The 15,493-nt window shown below is 47.7% G+C and overlaps 1 protein-coding gene across 7 annotated transcripts in view; it reads left to right on the top strand.

The window, feature by feature from the left end:
• LOC137525097 (histamine N-methyltransferase A-like) overlaps positions 1-15,493 on the top strand; it is a 345,938-nt gene that overhangs the window by 50,834 nt on the left and 279,611 nt on the right. The window contains exons 1-2 of one of the 7 annotated variants that reach the window (XM_068245911.1): positions 6,568-6,689; positions 7,688-7,786. The exons of the other annotated variants lie outside the window; for them this stretch is intronic. The gene's annotated coding sequence lies outside the window, so the exon portion shown is untranslated. Of the gene's footprint in view, positions 1-6,567; positions 6,690-7,687; positions 7,787-15,493 lie in introns of those variants that run through there. 7 annotated transcript variants of the gene reach the window in all.

The following is a 15,493-nucleotide window of genomic DNA, read 5'->3' as shown; positions in this document are numbered from 1 at the left end:
AGCGGCGTCCATACTGGCCGCCGCTGAAGAGGTGAGTCTCTCCCTGACATTACCCCTCCCCTGAGGCGTGGTCTCCGAACGCGCTAAGGAAGGTTTATCAGGATGGGAGTCATGAAACTCCTGTATGAGTTCTTGTGCATGGCAATGATGAGCTGGTACCCATGATCTCTCCTCAGGACCGTATCCCCTCCAATGAACCAGATACTGGAGAGACCTCCTAAGAAATCGAGAATCCAGTATTCTCTCGACCTCATACTCAGGCTCACCATCCACTAACACAGGAGGAGGACCAGGGTCCACATGCACCGCAGGTTTTAGTAATGACACATGAAATGTTCTCACCCCACGCATAGATTGAGGCAACGTTATCTGATAAGAAACTTTATTGATTCTTTTAGCTACTGGATATGGACCCACAAATTTAGGCCCAAGCTTAGCTGAAGGTTGCCGTAAGGCGATATGCCGAGTGGAAATCCATACAAGATCCCCGGGAGAGAACTCCCACTCAGGTGAACGCTTTCGGTCAGCCTGTACTTTCTGGAGTGAAACCGATTTCTTTAAATTGGCATTTACTTCCTTCCATCGGGATTTTAGTGTCTCCTGCCAGTTTTCTAGGGCAGGAAAAGGAGAAGAACTAACAGGAAAGGGGGAAAACCTGGGAGATCTCCCATTAACAATCTGAAAGGGTGAAAACCCTGAGGAAGAGTTCCGGAGATTGTTATGGGCAAATTCGGCGTATGGTAAGTATTGTACCCATTCTGTTTGGTTATCTGCCACATAACACCGGAGATACTGTTCCAGTGACTGGTTCACCCTCTCTGTCTGACCATTGGTCTGAGGGTGATAACCAGATGAAAATGAAAGCGTAATTCCTAGTACTCTGCAAAATTCTTTCCAAAATTCCGAGATAAACTGCACCCCCCTGTCAGACACTATATTCTCCGGGACCCCATGAAGGCGAAGGACATGGACTACGAATAGCTCAGCCAGTTCCTTGGCGGAGGGAAATTTTCTCAATGGCACAAAATGAGCCATTTTAGAAAATCGGTCAATAATGACCCAAATCACCGTGTTACCATCTGAAGAAGGCAATTCCCCCACAAAATCCATGGATATGTGAGTCCAGGGTTCAGAGGGTATGGGCAGGGGTTGGAGGGTACCTACTGGGGATATATGTGAGGGTTTGCTCCGTGAACATACTGCACAAGAGGCAACAAATTCCTCGACCTCCCTCCTCCAGTTGGGCCACCAGACACTCCTGGATAACAATTCTCTGGTTCTGTCAATTCCAGGATGACCTGCCAGTCTGGATGAATGGAACAACTGCAACACCTGTAACCTAAACTGTAACGGAACAAACATCAGATCAGGTGGCTTCCCCGTCGGACTGTCTGGTTGATGAGGAAGAAGAACAGAGGCAAGATCCTCCCTCGAATCTACACAAGCCAACACCACTTTCTCAGATAAAATTGGATCTGGTTCAGAGGGCAATACCGACTCTATGTCAAAACATCGGGAGAGGGCATCTGCTTTGACATTTTTACTTCCCGGTCTGAATGTGATAATGAAGTCAAACCGGGAAAAAAATAAAGACCACCGTGCTTGTCTGGGATTCAATCTCTTGGCCCCCTTCAGATACTCCAAATTCTTATGATCTGTATAAACTGTGATCACATGTTCTGCCCCCTCAAGCCAGTGTCGCCACTCTTCAAATGCCAACTTCACAGCAAGCAATTCCCTATTGCCAATATCATAATTTTTCTCTGCTTCGGAAAATTTTTTCGAAAAAAAAGCGCAGGGATGGAGTCTTCCCTGTGACCCGGTGTATTGTGACAAGATTGCCCCAACCCCAATCTCAGATGCGTCTACTTCCACAATAAATGGTCTGGAAGAATCCACGTGATGCAAAATGGGGGCGGAACAGAACGCTGTCTTAAGGTTTTGAAAAGCGGAAATGGCCTCGGAAGACCAATTGACGGTGTTAGCCCCTTTCTTGGTCATGTCAGTAAGAGGGGCTATCAAGGCGGCATACCCCTTTATGAATTTTCTGTAATAATTAGAAAACCCCAAAAATCGTTGTAGGGCCTTCAGTCCAACTGGCTGAGGCCAGTTCAAAACCGCCGTGACCTTGCTGTTATCCATAGATAACCCGGAACTTGAGATTATATAACCTAAAAATGGAACCTCTGTGACCTCAAATAAACATTTTTCTAATTTAGCATATAATGAATTCTCACGTAATTTGAGCAAAACATACTGAACTTGTGACCGATGTTCCTTGATATCATGAGAAAAGACCAGGATGTCATCTAGATAGACGACCACGAACCTCCCCACAACGTCCCTGAAAATGTCATTGACCAGCTCCTGGAAGACAGCGGGAGCATTACACAGACCAAAAGGCATGACCGTATATTCGTAATGCCCGTCCTGAGTGTTGAACGCTGTCTTCCACTCGTCCCCCTGCCTAATTCTGACCAAATTGTAAGCTCCCCTGAGATCTAACTTGGTAAATATCTGGGCACCTGTGACCTGATTAAAGAGATCATCGATCAGGGGGAGCGGATAACGATTTTTAATTGTAATGGCGTTAAGAGCTCTGTAGTCAATACAAGGCCGCAGGCCACCATCTTTTTTCTTTACAAAGAAAAACCCTGCCCCAGCGGGTGACTTAGAGGGTCTAATGAACCCTTTCTCCAAGTTCTCCTGGATGTATTCCCTCATGGCCACTTTCTCGGGACCAGTGAGATTGTAAAGGTGACCCCTGGGAGGCATGGTTCCAGGTCTGAGTTCAATCGGGCAGTCATACGGTCTGTGAGGTGGCAGTGAATCAGCAGATCGTGGACAGAACACGTCGGCATAAGATGCATATGGCTGAGGGAGTCCCTGAAGAACTAACTGAGTGGCACGGAGAGGTATTTGGGAAATACAGTGCTTCTGACAGTATGGTGACCAGGATAATAATTGCCCGGAGGCCCAATCTATTTGTGGGGAATGCAGACGTAGCCATGGTAGGCCCAAAATAATAGGACAAGAAGGCATTCTGATTAGATAAAATCGTAACCTCTCACAATGTAAGATCCCCACAGTACATGTCAACTCAGGTGTGACGGAGACCGGCAAACTATCCTGTAATGGCGAATCATCAATGGCCGTGACTATGATATGTTTTTCTAACGGGATGACTGGTATGCCCAACTTTAAAGCTAGACTAGAGTCCATAAAATTGGCTGCAGCGCCTGTATCAATAAAAGCCTGCAGTAAACTGACCTGTTTATTCCAGGAAATGGAAATAGGTAATAACACTTTATCTCTGGGAGGTATCGAATTCTCGCCCAGGGTAGTACCTCCGACTAACCCTAGGCGGAGAAGTTTTCCGCCTTCCTGGTACAAACAGATGCGATATGACCTTTCTCCCCACAATAAAGACATAGACCCTCCTTTCTTCTTCTTAACTTTTCTGTCTCAGATAGTTTAGAATGACCCAACTGCATGGGCTCATCAGTGGAAGGAGAGCTGGGAAGACTTATGGGAGTTTGAAGTCGCATAATGGGTCGTTGTCTAGATGACTTATGAAAACGTACCCTTCGATCAATTTTAATAGCAAGGCTTATGGCTTCATCCAGAGTTCTGGGTTCAGGGTGACTTAACATTAATTCAGATATAGAGTCAGCTAACCCCGTCAGAAACCTATCTAAAAGAGACTGTGCCTCCCACCTGGTGGAGAACGACCACTTGCGGAACTCTGCCGCATAAGTCTCAACAGAGTTCTGACCTTGTCTGAGTCTCTTGAGTTTCATTTCAGCTGTGGCGGCTATATCTGGATCATCATATACCACCGCCATGGCATTAAAAAAGTTCTCAACAGAGGTAAGGGCCTCATGACCTAAGGGTAAGCTGTAGGCCCAGGTCTGTGAGTTGCCCTGTAAGAGGGTCTTTATAAGCGTGACCCTTTGTAATTCTGAACCAGATGAGATAGGACGCATCAAAAAATAAGACTGACAGCGATCCCGAAAATTTCGGAAATCGGAACGTTCCCCTGAAAATGGTATCGGTAACGGCATCTTAGGTTCGACAGGTGCTATGGGAGCGGGAACACCTGGTGCCTGCAAGTTTTGCTCAGTCTCTGTTAGTCGGTTGATCTGGACCTGCTGGTTTTTAATGGTCTGGTCCAATTGAGCAACGACTGTAGTCAGAGTATTGACCTGCTGGACCAGGGCTTCCATATTAAGTGGTCCGCTGTACTGTCACGTTCCGTAACAACTAGAGAGGACAGAGAGTGACTGATCTCTGGAGATCTGCAGTATCGCCAGAAATACAGATATACCTGATTATAAGTGATCTGCAGTCTCACCGATAATCCGATATATACGCTAACCTCTGTCCACCCAAAATGGGGTGTAATGATTGGTGCAAACAATAATAGCGTATTGTTCTGTGGCGAGGGCCCACAGAACACCGACTACCGTCCAGCGGCAAGGGCCCACTGGCGGGGATGGTCGACAAGCAAGGATCGGCAACAGGTAATCAGAAATACGAGGTACAGAATCAGGAGGCGGAGTCGGAGACTAGAAGGCTAGCCGGGGTTCGGCAACAGAGATCAGAGATACGAGGTACAGAGACGGTAGGCAAGAGAGTAAACGAGGGCACAGCAAGGTAGGCAACGGGAAATCAGATAGGCAGCAGTACAGAAGGATTAGGCAAACTCAGAGTCAAGGACAGGCAAAAGATCAAAGACACAGGTAAATACAATGGTATATTTCTTCCAGTACCTATATATTGGCGTAACCAATATATAAGTATACTGTGGATCCGAGAGCTAGCACAGAGTGTGATCGCTACAGCGGACAAGGAGTACTGACAGTCTGCTGCTTAAATGCAGATTGTTCCTCCAGGAACCCCCACCCCCCGGATGATGTCAGCAAGGGGCGGAGCGTGCCTCCACAGGGCGGATCAAGGCAACCTTCTCCTCAGGGCATAAAGGGCCTGACGCTCCGTGCGTGAGCGCGTTGCCCGGCCCTGCAATGATGACCTGTGGCTGTGACGGCCGCCGGCGCCGCCAGCTGATGCCGACCGGAAGTTCGGGGATCCGGTGACGTCAGCGCTGCGAGCGGCGTCCATACTGGCCGCCGCTGAAGAGGTGAGTCTCTCCCTGACACTAACCTCTGGACACCTGAGTAGAGTGTTAGGTGCAAACAGTAATAATGAGAGGACTGGGCCTCAGAGCAGGAAGGAGTACTGCACAATTCCTTCTGGACTCTCCCGGAGGGAGGAGTCAGGCTGAGAGAAGGAACGACAGAACGAGAGTGACACTCAAGAGGGAGTGTCACTATCAGGACTGGGAACCGCCTCTAACAGTAAGGTCGGTTCTCGAGGTCGGACAAGCCAGGTCGTAAACACACGGACAGATAAAGTACAGATTCAGAAGGCAGAGGCGAAGTCTAAAGTACAGGCAGGGTTCGGCAACAGGGTACCAGAAATATCGAGGTACAAGATGAGAAGGCAGATGCAGCGTCTAAGGACGAGCCGGGGTTCGGCAACAGAGTATCAGAATGACAAGGTACAGGATCAGAGTTCAGGAGAATGGTCAGGCAGGCAGAAGGTCATAACAGATAATCACAATCAAACTAGTACTTTAAACTATCAACAAATCTAGCTAAGTGTAGGATTACAGCTCCAGCTGGTCCCGGCACACTTTCAGATCTGACTCAGGTCTGCGTGCTACCACGTAGTGATCGCAACGCCAGACAACCAGCAACTGAACAGCCAGCAGTATATATACCAGAACACTCTCCAGGCCCCTCCCTAAGTGCTGGACCAATGAGAGATGTAAAAATTGTCAGCTGACCGGCCTGGTCAGCTGACTCACTTCTGGCTGTTATATAAGCTCTGCCTCTGTGCGCGCATGTCACTCTGAATCTTGGTGGACTATCAGTCCCAGCCACACCAGTACTGTCTTGCAATGTATCCAGCGAACCGAGCGTGGGAGCCGCCGCACCGCTCACTACACCAGCGGCGGCTTCCCCAAGCTCAACCACCTTGTCAGGGACACTGCCATGCGGCAAGTTCGCCGCCTCCAATGCGGATTCCGCCGCTCCCAATGCGGATTCCGCCGCTCTGCCTATGCGGCATGCGGCGGTTTTTCCGCGTTGTGACGCCATGCTGGACGCGGAAACAGCTGCCTCACCCTGAGAAACGGCGGCTTTTCCGCGTTTCTTCACAATATGTAGGTAGAAATAACAAAGTCTAGTAAAAGTAATACCTTTTAATGGCTAACTGATAAAGTTAAATAATGCAAGCTTTCTGGGATCTAGTCCCCTTCTTCAGGCATATTTCCAGATGTTAGCTGTAGTAAAACACTGATGCAGGTAAACAGCAAACACGAAGATGGCAGTTGTTCTGGTTGCTGTTTAGCAGTTAGATGTCAGGTAACATGATTGACTTGGCTTCATGATCTTCAGAAACCTGCTAGATTTCATGTTTGCTTGCATGAGCTCACTGGCTCCAGCCTGCTGATCATCACCTGACATCTAACTGCTAAACAGTAACCAGCACAACTGCCATCTACGTGTTTACTATTTACCTGCATCAGTGTTTTACTTCAGCTAACATCTGGAAATATGCCTGAAGAAGGGGACTAGATCCCAGAAAGCTTGCATCATTTAACTTTATCAGTTAGCCATTAAAAGGTATTACTTTTACAAGGCTTTGTTTTTTTCTACCTACATAAAGAAATAGGAAGGAAATAAGAGGTGGGGCAGCATACATTATTTATAGCTAATTAGCTAGCAGTGAGTTTTTGGTTATATTTTGTAAGGAGTACAACTTCGCTAGTGGTTGAAAAGGTAACAGCTTAAGTTAAAGAGGCGCTCAGCATTGATGATACTGGCAGATGCTATTTACTCCTATCTGTTATTGCCTGATGAAGCAGGTTTGTACCCCGCGAAACACGTTGCACTTTATTTGGAGTATCCAATAAAATTGTTTTGACTGAAAATCCACAGTCCTATGTTCTGCTTGGAAGAGGTGAGTCCACCACTGCTTCCTCTATTACCAAGATGGGTTTTTAAGTTCTTTTAGTGTTTTTTATCCTGTTGGCGCCTCTATTATTCTATTATCTACATCAAGTCCACCCCTGGTGGAGGGTTGTACCCTTCCTTCTTCTACTACAGAGAGCGACTTTTTATTCCTGAGTGGGGTCAGGACAATCTCCCCATCTGCTTTGACAGTGGTTCCCTAATTGGTAACCCTGGTTTGTGGGTATTAAATTAATATTATTACTCTTCCAATTATACATTACCAGTACATACTACACTATATTGGGCTCTTGATGTTCTCTCTTTTTGTTATGCTTGTTGCATGCCTGCCGTAAAAAGTTTTTTGAGGGAACGCTTTAAGGTTTCAAAGGTTGGAGAGTGACGAGTTTTGGAAGGAGAGTCCAGTGGAGATGGGAAGCACGTGAGAAATCTTGTATACGTGAATGTGAGGAGGTGCTTCTAGAGGAGGGCAAAAGAAGGTCCTGTGAAATCTGCGATTGCTGTTGGGGTAGTATCTGGAAATTAGTGAGGAGATGTACAGGGGAGAGAGATTGTGATGAGCTTTGTTAGCCAGTAAATGGTATCATCCTGATTCAAAACTTCCTGGTTAAGATAAGAGTTTGAAACTGGATCCTCTGTTTAATTGGCAGCCAGTGAAGAGCTTAACAGAGATGAGCAGCAGAGGAAGAGCGAGAAGAAAGATGAGCAGCTGAGTTCAGGACAGATTGGAGGGGTGCCAGTTTGTTAAGGTGCGTACACACGATGGATGTCGTCCGTCAGGGATCGAGACCCAATCCTCTTGGACAACATCACTGGACTGGCCTGTACAGACGCATGTCAGCTGTGTAGCTGACAACGCGTTCTGTTGCTATGCAGGTGGGCGGAGGGACGATGGAGAGATTCATGCATGATGTCACACAGGCCCGGATTTACCTCAGAGGAGCCTATAGGCACAGATGTCCTGGCACCTTATACTTCACCCTCCATGGACCTACAACACCCACCAAACCACACCACAAGTGTGCTGGCTGTCCCAGCTGTCACTCCTCCCTTACTTCCCTTGCCCGTTATAGGTAGCTAGAACATTCCCTTAGTATTAGGTAGCCAGGAGTACCCTCAATATTAAAGAGGAACTGTAACGACAAAACGGCCCCTGGGGGGTACTCACCTCGGGTGGGGGAAGCCTCAGGATCCTAATGAGGCTTCCCACGCCGTCCTGCGTCCCTCGGGGGTCTCGCTGTAGCCCTCCGTACAGCTGTGACGCAATATTTACCTTCCTGGCTCCTGCGCAGGCGCTCTGATGCCTCTCGGCGCCGAAGTAGGCGGAAATACCCGATCACCGTTGGGTCTGCTCTACTGCGCAGGCGCAAGTTTCCGGCGCCTGCGCAGTAGAGCGGACCCGACGGAGATCGGGTATTTCCGTCTATTTCCGTGCAGAAAGTCGCCACAGCGCCCCCGCTGGAGCCAGCAAAGGTAAATATTGAACTGACAGTCGGCACAGTCGCCGGCTGTTCGGAGGGCTGCGGCGAGACCCCCGTGGGACAGAGGACGGCGTGGGAAGCCTCATTAGGATCCGGAGGCTTCCCCCACCCGAGGTGAGTACCCCCCAGGGGAGATTTTTAATGTTACAGAGTCTCTTTAAGTAGCTAGAGCTGCCCTGATGAAGGGAGATCTCATCAGTGGAATGCCGAGAGCAGGGTAAGTAACCTCTCATTTACACTCTCATCAGGACTCTGCATAGGGAAGCACTCGGTGAGGGGAGGGGAGTGAGCTGCCTTTCCATCATCAGGCGCCTGTAGGCACGTGCCTATAATGCCTTATGGTAAATCCGGCCCTGATATCTCGTGGTGGATGGGGGAGTGACTTGGACAATGCGATCAGTCTTCACGGGGGGTGAGTTGATCCTGTGGGTCGGAAGCCGCTGTACACATACTTGATAATCAACTGAGGTGGTCATTATCGGCCACCTCAGCCAACTTTAGGCAACCGTGTGTACGAGCCTTTAGTTGGTAGTCCACAAAGTACCGTTGTATATATTACAATAATCCAAATGAGACAGTATAAGAGCATGTGCTAACATTTTAGCAGTGTCCTGAGTGAGTAAAGTTTGGATGTGAGATGTTTGATAATGGTACTTAGAGAACCCGAGGTGGATCTTTGGAGGGAAGATGGGACACAGAGGCAGGTTTTCTGCCTAATGACATGGCTCTGTGTCCCCCAACCACTGCGCTCTGCTCCCCCCCCCCCACCGCCGCTCTCTGCCCCCCGAGATTAGTGACAAGATTTGTCGCCATCTCAGAGGTACAAACAGGGGAGAGGAATTCCCTGTTCAAAACGCCCACCAGGGGAGTTCCTACAGGGTTCCCTGAGCTTCTAATGGGCAGCTCTCTCTCTCCCTGGTTACGCCTCCTGCCACTCCCCCGCCTCTCTGCACGCTGCGAGAGACACACAGTCTCTCAGTGCTGCGTTCTGACCCTATAGGTCACGAAAGTGAAAGTGGGCCATTGCGGCCCACGGGAGCGGCGGTTTTGGAGGCTACCTGATCCGCTCGGCCCCACGGATCAGGTAGCCTACTTTTTTTTTTTTTCATTTTTTTAGCTCACCTCGGGCTCTCTTTCAGGTGCCATAGTCTAGCCCAGAGGTGCCCACACTTTTTAAGTTTGCGAGCTGCTTAAAAAATTGTGAATTGAAAAAGATCTATCAGTTAGAATCTACCTTTGGATGCAAGCCACAACTGCAGCACATGCATATTACTCAAGAGTGAGGGGTGGGATCTTCCCAGAAGTCGTTTGCGATCTACTGGTAGATTATGATCTATGCAATGTGCACCCCTAGTCATGACTATGCCTCCCCAGACCATCACAGACCACCACAAAACCAGTCATGCTGAACAATGTTAAGAGACAGCAAACAACAACAAACATTTGTAAAGCGCTTTTCTCCCGTAGGACTCAAAGCGCATAAGCATGGCTCAGACCATCGTGGTACAGAGGAAGAATTTTAGTCCGGAAATGCCAGGCTAAACAGGTGGCTTTTCAGTCTGGATTTGAATAGCTCCAGGGATGGCTTTTTTGAGGTGCAGTCTGGGAGTGACCAAGTTTATAGAACTTGCTGATCTGAGGTTGTGAGAGGTGTGGTGCAGCTTCAGCAAGTCCTTCATGTATCCAGGGCCCAGATTGTGCAGGGATTTGAATGTCAGCAGTCCAATCTTGAAGAGTATTCTCCATTCTACTGGTAGCCAGTGCAGTGAGCGAAGGATCGGTGTAATGTGACAGTGGCGAGGCTGGTTTGTTAGCAATCTGACAGCAGCATTCTGTACTAAATGCAGGCGACGCAGGTCCTTTTTGGGGAGGCCAGCATAAAGGGCATTGCAGTAGTCCAGCCGTGATGTGATGAAGGCGTGAACTAAGGTTGGAAGATCCTCTGGGGAATCAGATGTTTAATCTTTGCAATGTTCTTCAGATTAAAGTAGGAAGATTTAACTACAGATGAAATTTGGTTTCTGAAACTCAATTCCCATTGATTAGTACGCCAAGGCTGCGCACAAGGTTGGAGCTGTTTATGTCTGAATTTGCAATCCTGATTGGTGTTGCTTTAGGATAAAACTGTTTTGATGGCGAGCGCTGACTTTGGACAAAAAGAACCTCAATTTTGTCAGCATTCAGTTTCAACCAGTTATCATTCATCCATGCCTGTAGCTCAGCTAAGCAAGAGTTTATTTTTGGAGTAGGGTCTGTTCCACCAGGTGTAAAGGACAGGTATAGCTGTGTGTCATCGGCGTAGCAGTGGTACGTCAGGCCATGTCGTTGGATAAGTGTACAGAGTGGCAACATGTAGATTGCAAACAGCAGATGGGATAGGATTGATCCTTGTGGCACTCCGAAATGTAGAGGTGCAGGTTTGGACATTATAGGACCTAGGGATACTCTCTGTGTTCTGTCAGTCAGGAATGATCTGAACCACTGGAGGACTGATCCACTGATGCCACAGTACTCCTGCAGTCTGTAAAGCAGGATTTCATGGTCAACTGTATCAAAAGCCGCTGAGAGATCCAACAGGATTAGGATGGAGCATTCCCCTCTGTCCCTTGCCATGAGCAGATTGTTGCAGACTTGGATGAGGGCTGTTTCACAGCTGTGGTGTATAATGTTCTTAAGCGTGATATTATATGGCAAATGCCAATCAAGCTCAATGGTGCCATGCAGTGAGCAAAAGACCCTATAGAGGATGTCAGGCCCTCAGGTTACTCTTAAGGCAGCCATACAATGGTCGATTGCCACCAGATGGACCAGCAGATAGATCCCTCTGTGATCAAATCTAATCAAAGAGGGATCTATTGGCTGAGCTCAGACATAGAATTAACATCCTGTGTTTACAAATTAGCTACTCTGCCGAGGCACCCAGCTGACACAGTCGAGAGACCAAATTACAGTTGTGATTAGTCAGGTCCAGTGTGCACATCAAAAAGCGCTAGCATAATCGCAAACATAATCGCAAACGCTCAGTGCTTTTTGAAGTGATTTTTCCGATTCTAGGCATGTGTAGAGCAATTTTCTAAACATGCCTAGCGATTATTGGAGCGTTTTGGAGTAGTGTTTTTTATATTTTGTTACAGTAGAGCTGTAACTGAACAGATTCTGTAACAGAAAAACGCCTGGAAAACCGATCTGATCTACCGCTTTTCAGAGCGGTTTTCCACTTTCCTATACTTAACATTGAGGACCCGCGCTTGCATTTGGGAAAAAAGCACATTGCTCTGGTGTGCACAATCCCATTCAAATACATTAGCCAAGTGCCTTTTGAAGAGCTAGCGTTTTAAAAAGCACTCAGAAGCGCTCTTGGTGTGCACCAGCCCTCACAGATGAGGGGGAATTAGACAGGCTAAAAACTCTAAATACATACAGGGTGCATTTTTCGCTTTGTTTTCCTTCTGTCCTGTGCAAGAGTTCCGATCCACTTTAAGGGCAGTCTACGGCCTTGTCCAGCTTTACTAGAGTAACTGCCTGTCTCCTGGTGTCTCCCCCGTGCCCTTGAGACTGTGCTAGGAGACTCGCAAACCTTCTGGCAGTTTATATATATATTTTTTTTATATACAAAACTGGTTGAACCGACAGACTTGAAAGAACATTTTTCTTTTTCAAGGTAGTGTCCTTCACTCTGAACATACTCGTTTATGCTTAAATAACCGATTGAAAGGCAAGCACCAGACTCTTTTGTGACATCGCTCTTAGCGTTCCGGCCGTGACATCTTCCACCTCATCATTTGATGAGAACGTCTTTCCACGTAACTGTTGTTTCAGTGTTGGAATGCCAATAAATCAGGCAGCACTAAATTCAGTCAATTTCAGTCTGCGCTGCCAATGCAACAGCAGCACTATGTGACCAGCCATTGGCCTCGATTTATCAAGACTTATCAAATCAATTACCGACAGCTCGGTAAAATACCGAACTCGATAAGTTGATATCAGGATTCATCAAAGTTATCTACAGCTGTTAGCAGCATTTGGTAATCATTCAGTAATGATGCGATAAAACGGAAGAAAGTGCAATTCATGAAAATGAAAGTGGGCGTGGTTTAGCGACGCGTTACATTTAGGATTAGTTATCTCCTTCACTGCTCTGTCGTTATTCCTGTCAGATCATTGCTGACAGAGAAGATGGAGCCATTTGAAGTGGTTATGTATCAGCTGAGAGTGATTCTAAGGCACAGAAGGGCAAGAATAAGGTCTAGAACCATATCAATTTGCAAGAGAATAGATTTATTTGCTATAACAGGACATCGGCATTTCTCTTGAATCATCTTGTAAGGGAACACAGGCAGTGCCAGGGTTAACTAATTTGCTAGCTGCACTATATTTTTTTTAGAAAAGGCTCCTATCAAGCCGCAGCTGGCGAAATTGTGGGAATGTCCCAAAGCACTTTCAGAATCCTGGTCCAGGTGTTAAACCCTATTCAGAATGTTGCTACGTGGTGTTCAAAGGACTGCCTTTTACCCACAATTCCATGGGAATCTTATGGCCTTGTGTTAAATTACCGCTGTAAAATGGAAATATCGACACGTTACCGAACGGTTACCGAATTGTTATCGATAATTTATCGAATTCACACCGAATGCGGAAAAACCTTGATGAATACAACTAGAAATCGATCAACTTCGAATTCGGTAATTTAACAAACTGGAAAAAGTTATCTCAAAGACAATGATGAATGGAGGCCTGTCCTGAAGCACAAAGCACTGTTTCTTCAGCAACAAAATATACTGTTTATGTGCAGCCTGGGTCTTCACAAGTCCCGAATATTGTCCAAAAAAGGCAGAAGAATCGCATAATTTAATACAGACGATCTAAAATACTCATTGTTTAATTAGCACTTCAATAGTACCTGCTGTATTCTTGTTTGGTGTACCCACAGGCATCTGCCTGCCTCACGAGCAAAAAGTCGCAATTGTGAGGTTTTTGTCTTTTGGGGGGGGGGGGGGGGGGGGGGGGGGCAGTGAAACAGCCCTTAGGGCCGTTTCCAATAGAGCCGAATCATGTCTGGTTCCCGTGCACGATTTCCGATGCAGGATCGCAGCCTATTGAAATCAATAGGTTGCATCCACATTGCATGCGGGGGAAAAAATGCAGCGTTTCAGATGTGAATTTGCATCAGCACAGGTGCTGCGTTCATTTCGGAAATGGAAACCCTAGCTAAAGGCCCATACCTACGAGTACATATTGACTGGGCGCTGCTCACTTCGGGGCGGGGAGAGCCGAATGACGGCCTCCAGAGCCCCGATTTAGTGCTACGCAGGGTGTACATCATAGCATTGCTGCTATGACATCGCCCAGCTTCGGTTCACGCCCAGGGCCGGATTTGTACTTTTTACCGCCCAAGGCCAATTATACCGTCTGTATGGTTGTTATCTCCGTGTGCCCCAATGAGAATTCTACTTACATGATTGGATGTCACAGACAATAACTATTTCAGTAATACAGGTATAAATTATACGTTATATTTTCCTTAAGAACTTTTACGTTATGTTTGCCATCTCATTAATGATGGACCCATTGTGTCTCCATGTGAGTTAAGTTGAAGTGTACCTGCAGGATAGAGCTTACAGGTCTTGCAGGGACGACACAAGAACACAGGACAGAGAGTTCAAAGGTTAAAGCTGTCCTTGTAGATAGGGATGGCTGCATTGAACAGCTTTACTGTCCCTCACTAAGCCGCCCCTAAATTTCTGGTACCCTAGGCCATGGCCTATGCGGCCTTGCCAGAAATCCGGCCCTGTTCACGCCAAAATAACCCGCTTCGCATACCCACTACGTCAGTGGTTCTCAACCTGGGGTCCACGGACCCCTGGGGGTACATCAGCACGTCAGGGGATCCCCTAGGCGCCGCAAACAAAATGGCGGATCTCGCCCCCCAGGATAGAAGAAGTGGCATGCAGGGTCCTCGGCAAGGGGCACTGTAACTTACATAACCTGCTCTAGTGCAGACTCCTCTTGCCGCTCTCTCCTCCTCTCGCCGCCTTGCCGAGATTGCGTCCTTTCTCCATGGTTACCTGGCAGGCGCCTCTCATGACATCAGAGGTGCCGCCGGAATTAACCATGGCAGTAGGACGCGGCTGCGAGAGGAGGAGAGTGCTGGAACGGGACTATGTAAGTCTTGGCTGCACTTGTACTTCCATACCTTTACTGAGGCACCTATAGCTGACTACCTATCCTGCTGGACCCTGCACCTGGCTAACCTATACTGGGGCACCACCTGCACCTGGCTACCTAAACTGGGGCACATATAGCTCGCTAGCTATCCTATTGGCACCTGTACCTGGCTACCTATACTGGGACACCTATAGCTTGCTACCTATACTGGGGCAACACCTGTGCTTGACTACCTATACTGGGACACCGCCTATAGCTGGCTACCTTTACCCCCTTTGGGGGTATCTATGCCTGGCTACCTATACTGGGGGTACCCATACCTGGATATACTAAGGGCACCTATACATGTCTAGTACACAGAGGGGGACAAGAGGTGACACAGGGGACATAGAGGGATACAAAAGAGGCACAAGGAGAACAGGGGGACACAAGAGGCAAAGGGGAACGGAGGTGACACGTGACAAAAAGGAACAGGGAGAACAGAGATAAGACGGGGACATGAGGTGACACAGAGGAGGGCAAAAGAGGCACAAACTGCGCAGACAGAGGGGGACATAAGAGGTACAGGGAGAACAGAGGGGGACAAAAGAGAACGGATTCAGGTTAAGAACGGACCTACAGTCCCAATCTCATTTGTTAACCTGGGACTACCTGTATTTTGCTAGTATTTGGCCGCTCCCACATCATGTCATGATCACGCCCACTTTTCACGCCGCAGTGGGGGGTACGTTTGCTTGAGGATGACCCACAAAGCGGTACATGTGCTGAAAAGTTTGACAATCACTGCACTACGTGATTTTCCCAATGATT

The sequence above is a fragment of the Hyperolius riggenbachi genome, chromosome 7 (assembly GCF_040937935.1).
Source record: "Hyperolius riggenbachi isolate aHypRig1 chromosome 7, aHypRig1.pri, whole genome shotgun sequence".
In the NCBI taxonomy this organism is placed as follows: domain Eukaryota; kingdom Metazoa; phylum Chordata; class Amphibia; order Anura; family Hyperoliidae; genus Hyperolius; species Hyperolius riggenbachi.
Note: the sequence above shows the minus strand (reverse complement) of the source record. Positions and strands in the feature narration are given on the sequence as shown.